Source organism: Rhipicephalus microplus, chromosome 2 (assembly GCF_043290135.1).
Source record: "Rhipicephalus microplus isolate Deutch F79 chromosome 2, USDA_Rmic, whole genome shotgun sequence".
In the NCBI taxonomy this organism is placed as follows: domain Eukaryota; kingdom Metazoa; phylum Arthropoda; class Arachnida; order Ixodida; family Ixodidae; genus Rhipicephalus; species Rhipicephalus microplus.
The window spans coordinates 6,188,818-6,196,105 of NC_134701.1; the positions used below are offsets into that span (position 1 = coordinate 6,188,818).

At 52.1% G+C, this 7,288-nt stretch overlaps 1 non-coding gene across 1 annotated transcript; it reads left to right on the forward strand.

The window, feature by feature from the left end:
* Positions 1-296: 296 nt before the first annotated feature.
* Positions 297-373, forward strand: TRNAN-GUU (transfer RNA asparagine (anticodon GUU)). Its single transcript has one exon. It is a non-coding gene; the product is annotated as a tRNA-Asn (tRNA).
* Positions 374-7,288: the final 6,915 nt, after the last annotated feature.

A 7,288-nucleotide genomic window follows, 5' to 3' on the forward strand; every position in this document is an offset into this window, starting at 1 on the left:
CGACTGTCCCCGTGGCGCAATAGGCTAGCGCGATCGGCTGTTAACCGAAAGGTTGGAGGTTTGAGCCCTCCCGGGAGTGGTGTGTTGCTTTTTTTCTTTGGGCTGAAAGTTTTGAAGATATGTTCTCATGGGGGTGAGATTGGAGCACGACTGTCTCCGTGGCGCTATTGGCTAGCGCGATCGACTGTTAACCGAAAGGTTGGAGGTTCGAGCCCACCCGGTGGTGGTGCGGCGCTTTTTTTCTTTGGGCTGAAAGGTTTGAAGATGTGTTCTGATGGTGGTAAGAGTGGAGCACGACTGTCTCCGTGGCGCAATTGGCTAGCGCGTTCGGCTGTTAACCGAAAGGTTGGAGGTTTGAGCCCTCCCGGGAGTGGTGTGTTGCTTTTTTTATTTTGGGCTGATAGCTTTGAAAATATGTTCTGATGGTGGTGAGTGTGGAGCAGGACTGTCTCCGTGGTGCGATTGGCTAGCGCGATCGGCTGTAAACCGAAAGGTTGGAGGTACGAGCCCACCCGGTGGTGGTGCAGCGCTTTTTTTTCTTTGGGCTGATAACTTTGAAGATATGTTCTGATGGTGGTGAGAGTGGAGCACGACTCTCTCCATGGCGCAATTGGCTATTCGATCGGCTGTTAACTGAAAGGTTTGAGGTTCGAGCCCTGCCGGGGGTGTTGTGTTGCTTTTTTTATTTTGGGCTGATAGCTATGAAGATATGTAATGATGGTGGTGAGAGTGGAGCACGACTGTCTCTGTGGCGCAATTGGCTAGCGCGATCGGCGGTTAACCGAAAGGTTGGAGGTTCGAGCCCTCCCGGGAGTGGTGTGTTTCTTTTTTTATTTTGGGCTGATAGCTTTGAAAATATGTTCTGATGGTGGTGAGTGTGGAGCAGGACTGTCTCCGTGGCGCAATTGGCTAGCGCGATCGGCTGTTAACCGAAAGGTTGGAGGTACGAGCCTACCCGGTGGAGGTGCGGCGCTTTTTTTTCTTTGGGCTGATAGCTTTGAAGATATGTTCTGATGGTGGTGAGAGTGGAGCAAGACTGTCTCCGTGGCACAATTGGCTAGCGCGATCGGCTGTTAACCGAGAGGTTGGAAGTTGGAGCCCACCCGGTGGTGGTGCGGCGATTTTTTTTCCTTTTGGCTGATAGCTCTGAAGAAATGTTCTGACGGTGGTGAGAGTGGAGCACGACTGTCTCCATGGCGCAATTTGCTATGCGATCGGCTGTCAACTGAAAGGTTGGAGGTTCGAGTCCCGTGGGAGTGGTGTATTGCTTTTTTTTCTTTGGGCTGATAGCTTTGAAGATGTGTTCTGATGGTGGTAAGAGTGGAGCACGACTGTCTCCGTGGCGCAATTGGCTAGCGCTATCGGCTGTTAACCGAAAGGTTGGAGGTTCGGGCCCACCTGGTGGTGGTGCGGCGCTTTTTTTCTTTGGGCTGATAGCTTTGAAGATATGTTCTGATGGTGGTGAGAGTGGAGCAAGACTGTCTCCGTGGCGCAATTGGCTAGCGCGATCGGCTGTTAACCGAAAGGTTGAAGGTACGAGCCCACCCGGTGGTGGTGCGGCGCTTTTTTTTCTTTGGGCTGATAGCTTTGAAGATATGTTCTGATGGTGGTGAGAGTTTAGCAGGACTGTCTCCGTGGCGCAATCGGCTAACTCGGTCGGCTGTTAACCGAAAGGTTGGAGGTACGAGCCCTCCCGGGAGTGGTGTGTTGCTTTTTTTATTTTGGGCTGATAGCTTTGAAGATATGTTCTGATGGTGGTGAGAGTGGAGCACGACTGTCTCCGTTGCGCAATCGGCTAACGCGATCGGCTGTTAACCGAAAGGTTGGAGGTGCGAGCCCTCCCGGGAGTGGTGTGTTGCTTTTTTTATTTTGGGCTGATAGCTTTGAAGATATGTTCTGATGGTGGTGAGAGTGGAGCACGACTGTCTCCGTGGCGCAATTCGCTAGCGCAATCGGCTGTTAACCGAAAGGTTGGAGGTACGAGCCCAACCGGTGGTGGTGCGGCGCTTTTTTTTCTTTGGGATGATAGCTTTGAAGATATGTTCTGATGGTGTTGAGAGTGGAGCAGGACTGTCTCCGTGGCGCAATGGGCTAGCGCTATCGGCTCTTAACCGAAATTTTGGAGGTACGAGCCCACCCGGTGGTGGTGCGGCGCTTGTTTTTCTTTGGGCTGATAGCTTTGAAGATATGTTCTGATGGTGGTGAGAGTGGAGCACGACTGTCTCCGTGGCGCAATCGGCTAACGCGATCGGCTGTTAACCGAAAGGTTGGAGGTACGAGCCCTCCCGGGAGTGGTGTGTTGCTTTTTTTATTTTGGGCTGATAGCTTTGAAGATATGTTCTGATGGTGGTGAGAGTGGAGCACGACTGTCTCCGTGGCGCAATTGGCTAGCGCGATCGGCTGTTAACCGAAAGGTTGGAGGTACGAGCAAACCCGGTGGTGGTGCGGCGCTTTTTTTTCTTTGGGCTGATAGCTTTGAAGATATGTTCTGATGGTGGTGAGAGTGGAGCATGACTGTCTCCATGGCGCAATTGGCTATTCGATCGGCTGTTAACTGAAAGGTTTGAGGTTCGAGCCCTGCCGGGAGTGTTGTGTTGCTTTTTTAATTTTGGGCTGATAGCAATGAAGATATGTAATGATGGTGGTGAGAGTGGAGCACGACTGTCTCTGTGGCGCAATTGGCTAGCGCGATCGGCGGTTAACCGAAAGGTTGGAGGTTCAAGCCCTCCCGGGAGTGGTGTGTTGCTTTTTTTATTTTGGGCTGATAGCTTTGAAAATATGTTCTGATGGTGGTGAGTGTGGAGCAGGACTGTCTCAGTGGCGCAATTGGCTAGCGCGATCGGCTGTTAACCGAAAGGTTGGAGGTACGAGCCTACCCGGTGGAGGTGCGGCGCTTTTTTTTCTTTGGGCTGATAGCTTTGAAGATATGTTCCGATGGTGGTGAGAGTGGAGCACGACTGTCTCCGTGGCGCAATTGGCTAGCGCGATCGGCTGTTAACCGAGAGGTTGGAAGTTGGAGCCCAACCGGTGGTGGTGCGGCGATTTTTTTTCCTTTTGGCTGATAGCTTTGAAAATATGTTCTGATGGTGGTGAGTGTGGAGCAGGACTGTCTCCGTGAAGCAATTGGCTAGCGCGATCGGCTGTTAACCGAAAGGTTGGAGGTACGAGCCCACCCGGTGCTGGTGCGGCGCTTTCTTTTCTTTGGGCTGATAGCTTTGAAGATATGTTCTGATGGTGGTGAGAGTGGAGCACGACTGTCCCCGTGGCGCAATAGGCTAGCGCGATCGGCTGTTAACCGAAAGGTTGGAGGTTTGAGCCCTCCCGGGAGTGGTGTGTTGCTTTTTTTTCTTTGGGCTTATAGTTTTGAAGATATGTTCTCATGGTGGTGAGAGTGGAGCAGGACTGTCTCCGTGGCGCAATTGGCTAGCGCGATCGGCTGTTAACCGAAATTTGGAGGTACGAGTCCACCCGGTGGTGGTGCGGCGCTTTTTTTTTGGGCTGATAGCTTTGAAGAAATGTTCTGATGGTGGTGAGAGTGGAGCACATCTGTCTCCGTGGCGCAATTGGCTAGCGCGATCGGCTGTTAACCGAGAGGTTGGAAGTTGGAGCCCACCCGGTGGTGGTGCGGCGATTTTTTTTCCTTTTGGCTGATAGCTCTGAAGAAATGTTCTGACGGTGGTGAGAGTGGAGCACGACTGTCTCCATGGCGCAATTTGCTATGCGATCGGCTGTCAACTGAAAGGTTGGAGGTTCGAGTCCCGTGGGAGTGGTGTATTGCTTTTTTTTCTTTGGGCTGATAGCTTTGAAGATGTGTTCTGATGGTGGTAAGAGTGGAGCACGACTGTCTCCGTGGCGCAATTGGCTAGCGCAATCGGCTGTTAACCGAAAGGTTGGAGGTACGAGCCCAACCGGTGGTGGTGCGGCGCTTTTTTTTCTTTGGAATGATAGCTTTGAAGATATGTTCTGATGGTGTTGAGAGTGGAGCAGGACTGTCTCCGTGGCGCAATGGGCTAGCGCTATCGGCTCTTAACCGAAATTTTGGAGGTACGAGCCCTCCCGGGAGTGGTGTGTTGCTTTTTTTTATTTTGGGCTGATAGCTTTGAAGATATGTTCTGATGGTGGTGAGAGTGGAGCACGACTGTCTCCGTTGCGCAATCGGCTAACGCGATCGGCTGTTAACCGAAAGGTTGGAGGTGCGAGCCCTCCCGGGAGTGGTGTGTTGCTTTTTTTATTTTGGGCTGATAGCTTTGAAGATATGTTCTGATGGTGGTGAGAGAGGAGCACGACTGTCTCCGTGGCGCAATTGGCTAGCGCAATCGGCTGTTAACCGAAAGGTTGGAGGTACGAGCCCAACCGGTGGTGGTGCGGCGCTTTTTTTTCTTTGGAATGATAGCTTTGAAGATATGTTCTGATGGTGTTGAGAGTGGAGCAGGACTGTCTCCGTGGCGCAATGGGCTAGCGCTATCGGCTCTTAACCGAAATTTTGGAGGTACGAGCCCACCCGGTGGTGGTGCGGCGCTTGTTTTTCTTTGGGCTGATAGCTTTGAAGATATGTTCTGATGGTGGTGAGAGTGGAGCACGACTGTCTCCGTGGCGCAATCGGCTAACGCGATCGGCTGTTAACCGAAAGGTTGGAGGTACGAGCCCTCCCGGGAGTGGTGTGTTGCTTTTTTTATTTTGGGCTGATAGCTTTGAAGATATGTTCTGATGGTGGTGAGAGTGGAGCACGACTGTCTCCGTGGCGCAATTGGCTAGCGCGATCGGCTGTTAACCGAAAGGTTGGAGGTACGAGCAAACCCGGTGGTGGTGCGGCGCTTTTTTTTCTTTGGGCTGATAGCTTTGAAGATATGTTCTGATGGTGGTGAGAGTGGAGCATGACTGTCTCCGTGGCGCAATCGGCTAACGCGATCGGCTGTTAACCGAAAGGTTGGAGGTACGAGCCCTCCCGGGAGTGGTGTGTTGCTTTTTTTATTTTGGGCTGATAGCTTTGAAGATATGTTCTGCTGGTGGTGAGAGTGGAGCACGACTGTCTCCGTGGCGCAATTGGCTAGCGCGATCGGCTGTTAACCGAAAGGTTGGAGGTACGAGCCCACCCGGTGGTGGTGCGGCGCTTTTTTTTCTTTGGGCTGATAGCTTTGAAGATATGTTCTGATGGTGGTGAGAGTGGAGCACGACTGTCTCCATGGCGCAATTGGCTATTCGATCGGCTGTTAACTGAAAGGTTTGAGGTTCGAGCCCTGCCGGGAGTGTTGTGTTGCTTTTTTTATTTTGGGCTGATAGCTATGAAGATATGTAATGATGGTGGTGAGAGTGGAGCACGACTGTCTCTGTGGCGCAATTGGCTAGCGCGATCGGCGGTTAACCGAAAGGTTGGAGGTTCGAGCCCTCCCGGGAGTTGTGTGTTTCTTTTTTTATTTTGGGCTGATAGCTTTGAAAATATGTTCTGATGGTGGTGAGTGTGGAGCAGGACTGTCTCCGTGGCGCAATTGGCTAGCGCGATCGGCTGTTAACCGAAAGGTTGGAGGTACGAGCCTACCAGGTGGAGGTGCGGCGCTTTTTATTCTTTGGGCTGATAGCTTTGAAGATATGTTCTGATGGTGGTGAGAGTGGAGCACGACTGTCTCCGTGGCGCAATTGGCTAGCGCGATCGGCTGTTAACCGAGAGGTTGGAAGTTGGAGCCCACCCGGTGGTGGTGCGGCGATTTTTTTTCCTTTTGGCTGATAGCTCTGAAGAAATGTTCTGACGGTGGTGAGAGTGGAGCACGACTGTCTCCATGGCGCAATTGGCTATGCGATCGGCTGTCAACTGAAAGGTTGGAGGTTCGAGTCCCGCGGGAGTGGTGTATTGCTTTTTTTCTTTGGGCTGATAGCTTTGAAGATGTGTTCTGATGGTGGTAAGAGTGGAGCACGACTGTCTCCGTGGCGCAATTGGCTAGCGCTATCGGCTGTTAACCGAAAGGTTGGAGGTTCGGGCCCACCTGGTGGTGGTGCGGCGCTTTTTTTTCTTTGGGCTGATAGCTTTGAAGATATGTTCTGATGGTGGTGAGAGTGGAGCACGACTGTCTCCGTGGCGCAATTGGCTAGCGCGATCGGCTGTTAACCGAAAGGTTGAAGGTACGAGCCCACCCGGTGGTGGTGCGGCGCTTTTTTTTCTTTGGGCTGATAGCTTTGAAGATATGTTCTGATGGTGGTGAGAGTGGAGCAGGACTGTCTCCGTGGCGCAATCGGCTAACGCGATCGGCTGTTAACCGAAAGGTTGGAGGTGCGAGCCCTCCCGGGAGTGGTGTGTTGCTTTTTTTATTTTGGGCTGATAGCTTAGAAGATTTGTTCTGATGGTGGTGAGAGTGGAGCACGACTGTCTCCGTGGCGCAATTTGCTAGCGCGATCGGCTGTTAACCGAAAAGTTGGAGGTACGAGCCCACACGGTGGTGGTCCGGCACTTTTTTTTTCTTTGGACTGATAGCTCTGAAGAAATGTTCTGACGGTGGTGAGAGTGAAGCACGACTGTCTCCGTGGCGCAATTGGCTATGCGAAATGCTGTTAACCGGAAGGTTGGAGGTACGAGCCCACCCGGTGGTGGTGCGGCGCTTTTTTTTCTTTGGGCTGATAGCTTTGAAGATATGTTCTGATGGTGGTGAGAGTGGAACACGACTGTCTCCATGGCGCAATTGGCTATTCGATCGGCTGTTAACTGAAAGGTTTGAGGTTCGAGCCCTGCCGGGGGTGTTTTGTTGCTTTTTTTATTTTGGGCTGATAGCTATGAAGATATGTAATGATGGTGGTGAGAGTGGAGCACGACTGTCCCCGTGGCGCAATAGGCTAGCGCGATCGGCTGTTAACCGAAAGGTTGGAGGTTTGAGCCCTCCCGGGAGTGGTGTGTTGCTTTTTTTTCTTTGGGCTGATAGTTTTGAAGATATGTTCTCATGGGGGTGAGATTGGAGCACGACTGTCTCCGTGGCGCTATTGGCTAGCGCGATCGACTGTTAACCGAAAGGTTGGAGGTTCGAGCCCACCCGGTGGTGGTGCGGCGCTTTTTTTCTTTGGGCTGAAAGGTTTGAAGATGTGTTCTGATGGTGGTAAGAGTGGAGCACGACTGTCTCCGTGGCGCAATTGGCTAGCGCGATCGGCTGTTAACCGAAAGGTTGGAGGTTTGAGCCCTCCCGGGAGTGGTGTGTTGCTTTTTTTATTTTGGGCTGATAGCTTTGAAAATATGTTCTGATGGTGGTGAGTGTGGAGCAGGACTGTCTCCGTGGTGCGATTGGCTAGCGCGATCGGCTGTAAACCGAAA